General features: G+C 41.9%; 1 protein-coding gene across 4 annotated transcripts in view; it reads left to right on the top strand.

The window, feature by feature from the left end:
* Positions 1–284: 284 nt before the first annotated feature.
* RFX3 (regulatory factor X3) overlaps positions 285–15,840 on the top strand; it is a 128,730-nt gene continuing 113,174 nt past the window's right edge. The window contains exon 1 of one of the 4 annotated variants that reach the window (XM_035140656.3): positions 285–792. The gene's annotated coding sequence lies outside the window, so the exon portion shown is untranslated. The remainder of the gene's footprint in view (positions 793–15,840) is intronic. The other 3 variants (XM_060268982.2, XM_088658853.1, XM_088658854.1) reach the window with 3 other exon arrangements.

Below are 15,840 nucleotides of genomic sequence, written 5' to 3'. Positions count from 1 at the left end.
CCCGCCAGGCAACCAGGCCGGCCTTCCTCCCTCAGAGGGGAGCGCGCGCGGACGGAGCGGCGAGGCGCGAACTCGGCGCTTCTCCTCCTCGACCTCCCGCCTCAGCAGCGCTGCTGCACATCCGGGCCCCGCCGCCGCCCTGGCCTCGCTCCCCCTCCTGCCGAGCCCCCTGGGCCGGAAGTGACGACAGACAGGTTTCCCCCACGCGGGCGGGCGGGAGTGAGGCGTCGCGGCCCCTCCCTGCTCGCGCGCGGGGGGGGGAGTGTCGGGCGTCCGAGCGCGACGAGGGAGGAGGAGGAGGAGGAGGCGGCCGGGCCGAGTCGAGGCGCCGCGCGGGCCAACGGTCCCCCGCCGCCGGGTCCGGACTCGCGCAGGCGCGGTGATGCGCCGGGCGAGCCCCCTCCCCGCCGCGTCTCTGGCCCGGGAGTGGGCGGCGGGCTGTCCGTCAGGGCCGAGGCGCCGCCTCTTCCGGCGTGCGAGGCTGGGCCGGCGCCTGCTCGTCTCCTCCCTCTGTGGGTCTCTCTCCCTTTTGTGAGTTATAGCAACGGTTGCCTTGAGAGCCAGGCGCCATAGTCACCGTAGTCCTGGCGACTGTTACCCACCAACAACAACGGCTCCGCTCCGACTCCGCCGCCGCCGCCGCCGCCTCCTCCTCCTCCTCCCGCCGCGGCTCCTCCTCACCCCCGTCCTCCTCCTCCTCCTCCTCCTCACCCCGCGGCGCCTCAGCCTCGCCCACCACCACAACCAGCAGCCCGAGCAGCGGCGGCGCCCCGGCAGCCCCCCTCAGCCCAGGTGAATATGCGCCTCGCGTCCCCCCTCCCTCCCCTCCCCCTCCCTTTCCCGGCCTGGCTCTGCCCGGGGAGGGGAGGGGGGGAGACCGGCTGCCCCGCGAGAGCGACGCGCGTGGAAGAAGAGAAATCCCCGTGGCGGCGCCCCCCCCCCCGCCCGGCCTGCTTGGCGTCCTCCTCGCGGCGGCGCCCCCTCCCCCACCGGAGGAGTGGGGAGGGGGCGCGGGGGGCAGAGCTTTTTGTTTGCTTCGACCTGCTGCTTTGGGGTGGCTTTTTTTGGAGGGGGGGTAAGGTCACAAACTAAACCACACTCTGTGGGTTTGCAAAAAAACCCCAAAACCCACTAGCGGCAATGCAGACCCCCCCCCCTTTGGGACTTGCCTGCTGTTTGCCCATTCGAGATGGTGGTGTCGCGGGGGGAGTCAGGTGCAGCGGGCGGGCGGTCCGCATCTCCCTCCCTCCGGGTCTCGCTTCGGATTCAGCCAGCCCCAACCCCCCCCCCCTCTCTCTCGGAACTGGCGTGTGGGCCTGGGGCTCCCGTCGGGGTTGCGAGGCTCTGTGTGAACTTTTCTCTCCTGGTCCTCCTCCTCCTCCCCCCCTCGCTGCCTCTCTAACCTCTTCTGGGCTTTGGGGTGAGCAGTTGCTCCTGTGACTTGGTCATTCGCATGGAAATCGCGCTCCTGCTTTAAACACCTCACTACAGAAACACAGGTTCATGGGGAGAAATCTGGCAGAAATTCAGCTTTTGCATGCTCGAGTTTTAATCCAAATTTACTGCCTGTGCGTAACTTGGCTATACTGTAGCTTGCCCACCTGGAGTGTGTCTGTGGCTGGTAGAGAATCTGCATTTTATGTTTTATTAACTGGTGCCATGAGATTAGAGGGCACTCACGTAAAGAAAATAAATGTCATTTTATTTATGAGACTTCTTAAAAATGGGCATGAAGAAAAGAGAGGGGGAAACATGTACCTAGAAATTTTATTTATTAATTAATGTAGTTTTTAGTGGTATCTTACCCAGGGACCCAAGTGGCGCTGTGGTTAAACCACTGTTTCTCAACCAGTGTGCCTCCAGATGTTTTGGGACTACAACTCCCATCATCCCTAGCTAGCAAGACCAGTGGTCAGGAATGATGGGAGTTGTAGTCCCAAAACATCTGGAGGCACACTGGTTGAGAAACACTGCGTTAAACCACTGAGCCTAGGGCTTGCTGATCAGAAGGTCGGCGGTTCGAATCCCTGTGACGGGCTGAGCTCCCGTTGCTTGGTCCCAGCTCCTGCCAACCTAGCAGTTCGAAAGCACGTCTAAAAGTGCAAGTAGATAAATAGGAACCGCTACAGCGGGAAGGTAAACGGCGTTTCCATGTGCTGCTCTGGTTTGCCAGAAGCAGCTTTGTCATGCTGGCCACATGACCTGGAAGCTATACGCCGGCTCCCTCGGCCAATAACGCGAGATGAGCGCGCAACCCCAGAGTCGGTCATGACTGGACCTAATGGTCCTTTACCTTACTGTTTTTTCTTGCAACTTTTTAATTCCCCCGAATTCTGAAACTGATCAACCATAAAGAATTATGAATCTTCTGAACTTGAAATATCTGTGTATTTAATCATTTTCTTGTTGCTAGTTAAGATCTGCAGATTAATACTTAGAGCATATGGTAATCACTTTTTCTTTCTGGACGAAAGGTAACATATGTGATGCCTGTTCCTCAGTGCAACTGCTTGTTGATGTTCAGTTACTTTGCACCTGACCCCACTCCCTTTTAATATACTGTAGCCCCAAATCACCTTTCAATGAGTAATGCTAGTCACTGGAGTCAATGTGTTATTTAGACTATAAGTGCCTGTACCTGCGTGTATGCTCAATTTAACTCAGTTAAATAGGACTTACTTCTGTGTTGATCTTCATGGATACTAATGACATGAAAAGTCTTGTTACTTCACTGCCTTTTATTATTATGCTTTTTGGATTGGTGCTAATGTTTCCTAACTGGATTCCTGTAATTTAATTGTTAATAATTGTTATTCCTCACATTTGTGAAACCTGCATGGAACTAGTTGTTGTTTGTAGCAGTGCCAACAGAAAGATATTGATTTATTTGACAGAGCAACCCCTGAAGAATGTGGCAGTGTCTATTATTCCTTGAATTGTCAAGTGCAGAGCAGATTAGGTTAGATAATTGATGCTTTGGTAAAGCTGGGACTATTTCTGAATTGAGATTTGTGTGCCACATAGTTTTATTCCATAAACATATCTTACACCTGCTATGCTAAAGGTACATGATAATTCAATGAAGATTGAACAGAAGAAACAATACATCATTCTCCTATTACACATTAACATGTGAATGTTGAATACAATTATTTTGCTTGTGCAGAAAATAAAGCCACTTCAGAATATAGTTTACCTGTTTATAGTCTTTTAGGGTGACAGTGATTTTCTTCATTCCTCCTATTCGTTGCATCCACCTGTTGTCTTATTTTAGATGTTTATAGCTAGGAAACGGATCTGATGATTGTCTTCTCTCTAGCACATTTAATATAACAGTGCGGTCCTTGATCAGCGAGAGATTAGTCTTCCAAAGGCAGAAAGCAATAGGGTAGGATATTTGTCTAGTCTGGAAAGTTTAGTAAGATACCTTATGATCTGATAATTCAAGGAGGGAACCCTTTCCCCACCCACAACAATTCACCAACTAATCAGATTGGGGGGTTGGGGTTGGGGGGGGAATGGAATATTTGTGTCTTCTAATGACAGGTTCGGTAGCCATAGCCATACTTGTTACTGATACTTCAAGTTACAGGTAGGTAGCCCTGTTGGTCTGACGTAATCGAAACAAACAAACAAAAAAATTCCTTCCAGTAGCACCTTAGAGACCAACTAAGTTTGTCATAGGTATGAGCTTTTGTGTGCATGCACACTTCTTCAGATACAGAAGTGTGCATGCACACGAAAGCTCATACCTATGACAATTGCATACATCTTTATGGATGGAAAATCCCTCTCTGTGTGAAGCTCTGCACCACTGCCATGATGCTTAAAGGTACTTTGGACCTCAGTTTGGTTACTGATCTCTCATAAGTGAGTTTGATTTTGGGGAGCTGCTCGTTTGGGCAGGAAAAAGAATGTTAGTAGACATTTTGGGCCTTCTTGTTGAGAAACTATATGAACATTTAGGGTTTGATTATGGTGATTCTGTTATTGCCCCCTCTATTTCTTTTGCAAGTACTATTTAACACATTGTTTTCTACTTGCCGTACTTTTTAAAAATTGTTCCTGTATATTCATTATACTTTTGTATATTCCTAATGACTTATCCAGCAGAATAGCAGATGTTATGCTAGCCGGTCCTGACAAGAACAGTTGGTATTTTTAAAAATATGTGCAGCTTAGAGTACATAGCTGAAAAAGTGTGATTAAGGATGGATTTAAATTCATCTGGTGTTATAACCTCATTAAAACTTTGGATTTTAGGCACTGGTGCTCTCTTCATGTTCACAATATTTTAAAAGGATTTTTCCATGTGGTATAAATAAAAAGCAAGGTATGTGTCTTAAAAGCCTGATCCTAAAGATTTGTTGTAAATTGGAGCATAGGATAGACTAATACTTAATTGTTCCAGCACCACCCAACTAATGTATAATTGGCTTGCAGAACTGTATACTCAAGCACCATAGTACGAATATTCTCCTAGACCAGGGGTCAGCAACCTTTTCCAGCCGTGGGCCGGTCCACCGTCCCTCAGACCATGTAGTGGGCCAGACTAGATTTTTTTTGGGGGGGGGATGAACGAATCCCTATGCCCCACAAATAACCCAGAGATGCATTTCTAATAAAAGCACACATTCTACTCATGTAAAAACGCAGGCCCCACAAATCACCCAGAGATGCATTTTAAATAAAAGGACACATTATACTCATGTAAAAACACACTGATTCCTGGACCTTCCACGAGCCAGATTGAGAAGGCGATTGGGCCGCATCCGGCCCCCAGGCCTTAGGTTGCCTACCCCTGTTCTAGACTTTGCTGTGTTTAAATTATCTTTTACTTGACAATGGTTATGAGAGAAAGTTTACATTATTATCCTACCCTGTTTCTCATATTTTAAGACATACCCATAAAATAAGCCATAGCAGGATTTTTAAGCATTCAAGGAATATAAGCCATACCCCGAAAATAAGACATAGTGATAGGCGCAGCAGCAATGCCGGCCGCGGCAGGAAGAGGAGGAAAAAAATAAGACATCCCTTGAAAATAAGCCATAGTGTGTTTTTTTGAGGAAAAAATAAATATAAGACATGTCTTATAATATGAGAAACACGGTATCTGCTATATCTTTGGATTCACATGGCCACTTAATTCTAGAAAATTGCTACTGGTATTTTGTGAAGTCAATACAGTCTATTGAATAACTGACATGTACAGTATTCATGTGAAAAGCCAATGCAAGTTGTGCATGCATACATTTTAAAGATTGCTGAGCTTACATTGGACTGAACATGCATCAAACCTATGGTAGAAAAAGTTACTTGCTTTGTCGCATAAGGTGTGTAGGAGTTTTCTGCATGTTGGGGTGCTTTTGTAAATTAGAGTTTTTTTCAAAATTTATTTTTTTCACAGGCTTTGGAGGGAATATGATCATCATGCTTATTGTTGGTCTGTGGTTTTTTTCTATAATTCTCTTTTTGTTAAATGTGATAGGGTTTTTTTAATTGTATATGTTAGTTGCCTAGAGACATTATGTATTGGGTAACAAATCAGTTATATAATAATTAGTAATAATAGATAAGTTTTATCCTTCAGTGGTCAACCAGCATTCCCAAGGCAGTTTACAAAATCTTCCTCTTAACCACCTCCCACAGCTCTAAGTGTGCATCAGATATTTTGCATGAGTATGTTTGCGTATAGTAAATGTAAGTGTATTCGTGGGCTATGACTTGCGAAGCTAGTAAAATGATTGACAAGGTATGTGGCTCTCGGCTAAAGATGGCTAAAAGTCACCTTGAGCCTGGGGGAAAAGGCGTCATGTAAATGCCAAGTTATACATTTTCAAAAAGGATTAACAGTGTGATTGAATTACTGGAAATGTTAGTGTTTCATTAAATACAAAGTACTGACTCAAAAAGGTAGAATAATGTAGAATAATATTGTATACCGGTAATATACAAGCCTGAGAGCACTCGTTATAGGTCAGGGAGCGATCAAACAGCACCCCACCATTATAAAACTTTAATGTAACCACTTTAAATCAAGATGCTTCGTCCTAGCCACATTCAATTTGGCATAAATAGTCTATGTGGTGGACTTCATAAGGTTCAAAAAAATCTTTTGAAAATGTTCAGGGTGCAACAGTTTAATGTTTATCATTTGAAGTGCTGTCCTGTTTGTTATCATTTTTTGCTCCTTTAACGTCCCTTCTACCATTTCTTCTGCTGGATTAAATAGTAAAAATAAATAAATCTAGAAAATTGAAGGGATTTTAACTTTCCTTGTTTGATGAAACAGTCTTGGTCGTTATAATCCAACATTGCACAAATCTGGAGCAGATTTGGGAGGTTGGAAGGAGTGGAAAGGCAAGTACTTTTGTGCTGGCAGAAGTCTCTTCTGCTTGTGCCAGGAGGCTGCTGGAATACAACCTGTGTTCATAAGAATATGAGATTTTAGTTAAGACTCGAATTTCAGTTTTAAGTTAACCCATTAAGTAAATGCAAGGTATATTGCTACATACGGTATGCTTAGGGCCAGATTGACTCTTCTTGAGTAAAATCTGTTCTCCAAAGAACACTGACTGCCACCATACTGAGGAGGTGTAAAGCTAATGAAACTAGGAGGATGTGGAAAGAGGGGGAGTGAGTGGGATTGTATGAGTGCAACAGATTGATTGTGAAGTACTTGGCTCTACGTGTGGGGATTGTGCTAAGTGCCTGTAGGAGGTTGGACCAACGATGAATGGACTCAAACAAGTCCAAGAGATCTTGATAGCTAAATAAAGATACCAACTTGGTCTTCATCTAGTCAATGATGATGATGATGATAATTATTATAATACTTTAATACTTTATAATACTTTATTTTTTGTACCCCACCCATCTAACTGGGTTGCTCCAGCCACTCTGGGTGGCTTCCAACAGGGTGTAGATTGCATGTTAATTTGGGCTGTAGTTTATATACATACAGTGGTACCTCGATTTACGAAGATAATCCGTTCCGAAGGCGCTTCGTAGGTCGAAAATTTCGGAAGTTGAAAAAGCGGCTTCCCCTTAAAACAAAAAACCGGATGTTCAATGTTTTAGTTAAGAAATCAATTTGACAAATATACGGAGTGGACGAGTTGGATTGACATAAGTATGAAAATGAAATACAATACATTTGTAAAGTAAGCGTTTAACAATGGATTTATGGATTTAAACGTAAAGAAAGATAAACCGTGCAAATTGAAAACAAGTCTTTAAAAAGGCAATCGAAGGCAGAGTGGAAGCCATATTTTAATATCCGTTATAATATTTGTTATATACTTAATGCAAATTCCCTTTTTTCTTTATTTTTATACCTATTCTTTTTTTCCTTCCCCCCTTTTCCCCCCCTTTTCCCTTCTAAGTTTTGAAGGATTCCGTTATGTATAAAACAAAGTTGGTGAAATATTGATGTAAGCGAAATATACCTGGTTGTAATTATGTAAATTAAATAAAGATTATTAATAAAAACAAACAAACAAAAAAACCGGTAACATTCGCAAGTCAAGTAAACCGCATCTAAAACTTTGTAAGTTGAGGAAACCGCATCTAAAAGCGCCACAGTTTCCCTTTGGAGGTTGGGAAAAAATGTAAGCGTGTGGCCGTTTTTGCTGCTCGTAACTCGAAAAATACGGAAGTCGAGTACTTCGTAAGTCAAGGTACCACTGTACTTGCCTTCTGAAAGACAAGTTGGAGAAAGTGAGTGTGTCATGGCTAAACTCAGAACTGAACTGCCATTGTCTGAATAGTCACTTTTGGTAGTGCATTGTTAGACCTACCCCTTCCTGCTCCCTGCTTTTTTTTAAAAAAAAAAACCCAAAACAATAGAGTTATGGGATCAAAATCAGAAGATGTAAGAAACTTCAAAATTTAATCATGCACCAAAAGAAGGAAAAAGAGAAAGAAAGAAAGAAGTTATTATTTTAAGTGCCTAATCTTAACTTCTGCAACATGTAAAGAGTAAACACACCTATTGTGCTTGCTTCCAGTTTAGCTTCCCTGCATAAATGTTCTGCCTTGGACTTCCATCCTAAATTGTCTTTCTCTGTCGTTGGGGCACATAAAAGGAGCCATTGCTATATCTGTGTTTAATATGCTCTTAAATTTTAAATTCTAAATTCAGATTAACTTCTTTCCTAGATACAGAACACAGTTCTATCAATGTTTAACAACAAATTGTTTTGCTGTATAAATTCCAAATTTTAATTTTGACAGCCAATCCCTTGCAAACCTTATTTTAGTCTCCAAATGCAACTTTGTATATGTTTACCTACAAGTTAAACCAGCAATGTGATTAACTAATTTATTCTTATCAAAACATCAAACTTGTTATGCTTATAAATTCTAAGAATTTATTTATTTTAAACTGAGCCAACTTGTTACATAGTCCAGTCCTGTGCCTGTTTGGTATGACGTCTGCAAAATCATAACGTAAGGACTTGACCCCTTCTGGAAAGGTCCCCCACTGGACTTTGAAGTCCACCAAGTGGCCCACATCCTATCTCTAATATTCCTGCTAAGAGCAGGTCACCTTTGTCAAACTATCAGTGTCAGCTTATGATCAGAAATGAGTTTTAACAGCAGCAGACTGACATGAAACAAACAAAAAGAACAAGCTTTTAAAGTATTTAAGTTATTTATTTTCAATGCTGATTTTGAGGGAAATTGTCTTGCATTTAATTTGACAAGTTATAAATTAATCAGAAATTTTTAAGGAACTAAAACAAACTTTCAAACCGACTATTAAGAAGTTAGCATGCTGTTGTTGGTTTTTTTTAAGTTGGGTTCTTTGCCAGAGGAATAAATGCTTAGTTTAAGTACCCCAAAGTGCATTTTTTAATTATGAATGATGCTATTCATCTTATCTAAGAATAAAGGGAGAAAACTGCATGTTTATGTTCAAAAGTAATATTTTCCCAACATGTACATTAATCAATAGATGACATTATTTATGGGATTTAAGCACTGGTGGATGTGAGCAGTATTTGTGCAAAGGTTCCCAGGTGCAGTGTAGCTCGGGATTTTGAAGATCTAAGATTAGGTGGAAAGACTCTGGTTTCTTCAGCTGGTGAGGGACAGATGGTTGCTTGAAACAGGTGTCACTTTTATTTCTCATGTATTGTGCTGGGACTTCCAGTGGCTAACAAAAGGACTGCCAAAAGCATGTGGCAACGGCATCATCTGCATTTTTTATTAGCAAAATGTAATCTTATGTTGTACTTTTCTTTGGGAAGCATTTTACTTGGCTGAGTGTTTTATTAGTCTCACACTTTTCAGAGCACATTCTTATACTTAAAAAAAGCCCTAATCCTCTTAGGAGGTGGTTGTTTTTAATAAAAAGGAGTGTGCATGTGTGCATTAGAAATGTAATTTAGCAGTGTTTCAGTCTATGCAGGTAGAGGTGATCCTAGTAATTTGCTTTATAAAGCAAGGAACAGGACTACTTTTATTAACATTCATTTTGATATAAAATTAATGACAGCCAATCTGAACATATATTGCTCTGCAAAATATCGTTTGTCTTTTGAAGGGGAGATTATTCTTCAGTGGGTGGGTGGGTTGTTGATTTTTGGCCTGACAACAAAAATGTAGGCTAATTTGTCATTGTTACTCTTTCACCATCTAATGTGTGCATCCTATTAAAGTTGATATACTAATGCACACTTAAGATGAGAAGGTGGAGTTTGTGAGCCCGCAGGCTTTTGGGGGGAGTGAAAAGTTTTGTTTTAAAATTATTTTTTGTGTAATGTACGCTGAATCCATTAGACTAGGGTAGGGGACACTAACTAACCAAATACTAAACAGAATGTGTAAATAGTATTGGCTCTGTGCACATAAAACCGGCAGCTGCAGTACTTTGACTTATTTTTAGGCTGCTGTTGATATGCACAATTTGCCCAGAGATTCTATGCTTACATTTGTGTGATAAACGTAACTGTGTCGTGCAATATACTTTTGTGTGTGTGTGTGTGTGTTGTTGTTGTTGTTGTTGTTTTTACAATTGTGCTATGTTCCTACATAATTCAGCAAACTACTAATCTGTGGACTATTCTTCTATGTAGTTCTTAGGTATGTATACATTTCTGTTAGGAAGATCAGTGTCTGTGTTCAATGATTGGTTGTCATGATTTGAAAGGAGAATTGCAGTCCAATCCTGTTTATGTAAAGTATAACCGTGTAGAATGTGATCTACCCATTAGAAAACATACATAGGATTGTAGTCTCCTTAAAATGTAACATTTATCATGTTGATCCCTGACCCCCCTCTACTACTACTGTGTTTCTCCGAAAATAAGAAACCGTCTTATATTTATTTTTCCTTAAAAACAAAAACACACTATGGCTTATTTTCAGGGGATGTCTTATCCCCCCCCCTCCTGCCGCAACCAGCAAAGCTGCTGTGCCTATCACTATGCCTTATTTTTGGGGAATGGCTTATATTCCTTGAATGCTTAAAAATCCTGCTATGGCTTATTTTATGACTACGTCTTAAAATAGGGGAAACAGGATACTACTACTAATTTTATTATTTGTACCCTGCCCATCTGACTGGGTTGCCCCAGCCATTCTGGGCAGCTTCCAACATATATAAAAACATAATAAAACATTAAACATCAAAATACTTTTCTTTACTTACTCTCATTGTTTGTGCTTCAGGCTGCGTTAACTGAGGGACTAAAGAGAGCAACTTGCTGCTTTATTTCTTTCCTCAAAACTTACTTTAGAAAACAGGTGTGAAGAAAATAGTGTGATCTGAAATATCAGCCCTTGTCCTCTGAATTTTGGTTGTTTAAAGCATGCTTCAAATCACAGCCAAGTAGTAGGCTGATCTGATGGTGCTGTGATGCCAGCTCTTGTACCAGCAGAATATAGTCATAAATGATCTCCAGATGTTTTGGACTACAATTCCCATCTTCCCCGACCACTGGTCCTGTTAGCTAGGGATCATGGGAGATGTAGGCCAAAACATCTGGAGGGCCTCAGTTTGGGGATGCCTGGCTTAGAAGCACAATAGCACTAGAAGTTCACAGAAGAGCACTAACGGACAATTTCCCTATATCTCTGCAATGGTGCCACCAGACACCCTCAGTTATATTTTATTTGCACAATCAGAGAATTTCAGGAAGGAAAAAGTCATATTGAAAAATACGACTTTCAAGCCACCTGGCCCCAAAATGGCAACTAGACATTCTGTTTTGGTGACTGTAACCCAGTTTAAGGAGCCATTTTGCACTTAAGTAATATTTCTGAGTTTCTAACACCAATCTACTTCACATCTTTGGTTGATGTAACATTAAGATGATGTTTACTTTATTTTCACAAAATAAATACACCTCAAAGCAGTTTACAAAAACAGAAAAATGAAGAAAAATGTACAACCCTACTTGAAAACAAAAAATAAAATATTAAAACTACCTTAGGATTGCACAGGCATGATCTTTGGGATTCTGTTGACACCCCCTTGCCACTGCTCCCCACTTCGCTTCCAGCGCCATCTGTATATCTTCCCCAGTGCAAGAAGGCTTTGCAGCAGAGTTTTGCTGTTAAATGAATCAATGTGCATCTCTAGAGCTACAGACAATTTGGGAGTCTTTCGTTTATGGTTTTGCATTGGTTAAGTTAATGTCAGATTTCCATGAGTAGAACTATCAAATCAGCAGTAAATGTTCCAAACACCTTCAAGGTATACTAATATTTTATAGTCATGCTTGCACAACACTTCTCTTTCCTATGGCTTTAAAAAAGATTTTCATTTTTTTCTAATAACATTTATGGAGCAGATTGGTAGAAAGTGGCACAGTTTTATACCCTCTTAAATTTGCTTAATCAGCAGGTGGACACAATGTAGCTGATTCATTGTAACTTGCATAATTGGAAGAGGAAAACTTTTTTTAAAGTTGGATCTTTCTCATTTGCCCAGGTTTCTTGTTTCCTTTCATTTATTTATTTTTCTATAAGGGGCCATCCAGATTGAAAACCAGTATTTTCTACATTAAGAAATTGTTATATATCAGTACTTCAGAGGCTTTGTTGAATTCACAAAATCAGCAGTTGACCCATAAGTCTTGGAAAGATTTTGGCTTTTGGTTTTCATGTTCAAGGGAAAACTAATTCGTATCCACCCATCAATCTGCCTAATTTGTATGAAGCTTGTGGGAGGGACATGTATGATGGAGTTCTCAAAAATAAACATTTTCTACTGTACTTGCTCAGGACACATAACTGTAAAACATATTTTGGAAACTATGGTAGTCCTTCTGGAATATGAATACTTCGGGGAATTTAGTTTAAATGATGTGCGGGGGAGCAACTTCCCAATCTGAGCAGGACTCTTGTCCTGGAGGACAGGCTGATGGGGGTCTGGCAGGGCTGGTCTAATAACTAGCAGTCCGGTAATTAGCATCCTTTGTCATCATTAACAAAGATCCAAGAATAGGTAACATTAATATAAGTTACTATGAGTAGAGGAATGCTCTTGGAAGGTACAGGAGTAGCAATAGAGACAATTTAGTTGTTGATTTTTAAATTGAGGTTTTGTTGAGAAAATATAACAATGTAGCAATTAAATGTTTAACCATGATGTTTTCCAGAAAGATGGTGGAGTGGGACATGGGGAGAGGAGGGGTGTGTGTTGACTGATGTGTCTATCAAGTGTGTCTTTTGGCTTGGGGGGGGGGAGGTGAGCTGCTGTGAACAGAACACTTGGAAAGAATAAAAGCAGGGGAGAAATACTCAACTTTCCCATTTGTGATCTGTCAAGAAAGAAGTTTTGGAGGATGGGTGAGAACTCTGGGGAATCCTAGCCATACAAGAAGGAGTTAAAAATCGGGGCGAATAGATGCTTGAGGTTTGTTCATTGATTACCATATTTAGGTTGACACAACCTGTAAGATTCATTACGTATTCATGAACTTAAATAAAGGTGAACTCTCAAGTGCTTCCAGTGTTAAAGAATATAAGCAGGCTGTTCGTAGACTTTTCTTTTTTCTGTCATCTCACCTGATGTTCACTACATTTAATGTGATAACAGGCTCTTCAGAGACAGTATCCTTCTAGATGTTAAATGTGGATCTTAAGTTTTATGGGACCTCTGAATAGTACTACAGCATACATAGAATAGGTTTCCTTCTGTTAACCACTGTGATAACAGATACAAAGTCAACATACTTGTGAATTTTAAAGCTGGGACAAAATGATGATCAGCAGACCCTAGTTGGGTGCCAGCCATTGCTATGGATTACAAACTTAAAATAGATTTCCCAGTACTTACAACACCATTGCCTGGTGTCCATCTTCAATCGGTGTAATATAGATTACAACTTTGGTTAGGTTTACCAGTCCTTGTATAATATTCATTTCATTTTGGGTGGGCTGTTTCTTTGGTGTGTATGATATTTATTCAGCCTGTATTGAAAAGTGTATGAAGACACCATGTGAGGTTTATAAAAAGGGAATTGAACCTTATCAGCATATAATATCTGGTTTGCAGATGAGTATACCTTTTGCTTCATATGGGACATCTTTATATAACTTAAGACTGTTTCAGAGCTGGTTGCTTGAGAACAGCGTAGTTCACTATCCAGATCTGCCTCCCAAACTGAGGGGAGAAAATTGAAGGTTTAATAAGAGGGAGTATATAATAGAAACCATGCCTTTACACACACACATACACACCCACACACACCCACACCCTATCATAGATTCAAATTGTTTTAAAGATTTAGTAGCCTCCTCCAGTTTGTTAAGAAACATAAATGCCTTACATGTAGCCAATTTAATCTCTAGTCTTGTGGCTCATACTGGGGAGAAAGGGCCATTAAATGCAATGTGATTTACTTCTGAGTGAGCATGCATAGGATAACACTGTGAATGTTTTGGTCTTCACATGTGCTAGTGCCCATCATAGATGCCAATTTTTTGTATAGGACAATTTGCGGTAGGGCTTGAACATTTTCTTCTGCCTATGAAATGTATAAAAATGGATCCAGGTTGGGGCCATGATTAGGCTGGCAGTCCAAGTTTTTAAAATGTATTTTACTTTATTCTTTCTATCTAAGTATAGTGTTTAGCTTTTTTTCAGCTTCAAGTGCAATGTAATGAGAAAGTCAGGTTTCTGAATGTAAAGCTAGTATAAGCAAAGTGGCTTCACTACCCTGGAATTGGGCCCAATTTAAATGTGATGCTAGGCAGGCTAAAATTGCTTACCTGTGCAGCGTTCCACCTGGCTGGCTTTGTGTTTAAATCAGGCCCTCAGCTGCTACACGGTGTAGCATTAGCACGCCAGGGTTGCTCTTCATAGCACAAACTTAGTTGAAAAATAACAAGGTAAATTAATGAAATCAGAGGAAAGGCTGATAGACCTGTGTATCAGAAATACGCAGTACTCTGCATGCTCCCACAACTCAATAACTGGAAGCTAGTCTTCTCCTAGAGATATTGTTAGTTGTGGCAATGATGGAGGGCATGGAGGCCTTTCTTAAACATGTAGTGAAACTGTCTAGGAGAAAGTGGCTAGTGTAAAACGGGAGGTGATGCATGCCAGATGACAGCCATGATTTTTTTCTGTATCCCAGAATTTGCTGTTTTGCTTTTATGCCCTGCTGTAACTAAGCTCAGCAGTTCATTTCTACTGAAAAATAAGCCCACAGAATTCAATGGGACCTACTTTAAGTAAGTGTGTGTATAGGATCGTTGATGTGAATGTTTAACAGAAATAATTTGCATATTCTTCAATGTTTTTTCTTGCTTCCACTTCTGTACTCTTCCTCCTGTGTTTCTTAGATTGTAAACACTGGAAAGGGACATGTTCTCCTCTGTCCTTGTAAGCACATTGTTGGTGCTATATGAAAATAAATAACAAACATTAGATTATATATATTTCACTCATATGCCCACTTTGCTGGCTCTCAGTATAAATTCTAAAGAAATTAGTAAAATGGTCCAACTTACTATTCTAACTTTTTATTATTCCTGACCACCATTGTTCCATTCTGCAAATTTCTACGCCAGTATGTTTTCCTAGTTGTGGTGTTTTGAACTACATATATTCAGGTACACAGTTGATATATATTTATTATTGTCTGCCCCCCATTTTAAATACAAATAGTGCATTGCTCTAGCATGAGAGCTATCATGTTAAAGGATAGTATTGGACTTGGGGGGGCGTCTTTGTAAAAGAAAGGGCTCAACAACTTTTGAGTGGAAGACATCTTGCACTATTTACTATTGCCCACTGTACACTGGACCCAGGAGGTGATTTCTCACCTTACCATCCATGCAGGAAAGATGTCTTTTCCTGGCAGAGAAGGTGCTATGGCTTCTTTGCTTTGACGGCCAAAAACATCAGAAAGAAGACCCTGGGGGCGACGGGCACGCTGGCGCGAAGCTCCTGAAGGCGACCACCGTGCCAGCGCCGCCAAAGTAGCCCCCGGACAGCAGGAAACCACCGAGACTGCAGCTGCCGCTGCACAGGAGTCCAGTGGTCCCGGTGGACTGCCCGGAGAGCCGCCGACTCCCCTCCCCAGCGACCGCGCCGGATCGGGATAGCCCCCGAGCGCGCTGGGGCTTGGAACGCGGAGCGCCGACGCTCCGGCAGAAAGGGAGAGCCCCTGAGCGTGCTGGGGCTTGCAACGCGGAGCGCCGACGCTCCGGCAGAAAGGGAGAGCCCCTGAGCGTGCTGGGGCTTGCAACGCGGAGCGCCGACACTCCGGCAGAGAGGGAGAACCCCTGAGCGTGCTGGGGCTTGCACCCCGGAGTGCCGACGCTCCGAAAAAAAAGGGAGACCACCCGAGCGCGCTGCCGCCATCACCCTCCCCT

This window comes from Zootoca vivipara, chromosome 15, assembly GCF_965207765.1.
Source record: "Zootoca vivipara chromosome 15, rZooViv2.hap1.1, whole genome shotgun sequence".
Lineage (NCBI taxonomy): Eukaryota > Metazoa > Chordata > Lepidosauria > Squamata > Lacertidae > Zootoca > Zootoca vivipara.
This window is presented reverse-complemented; position numbering and strand designations above follow the sequence as displayed.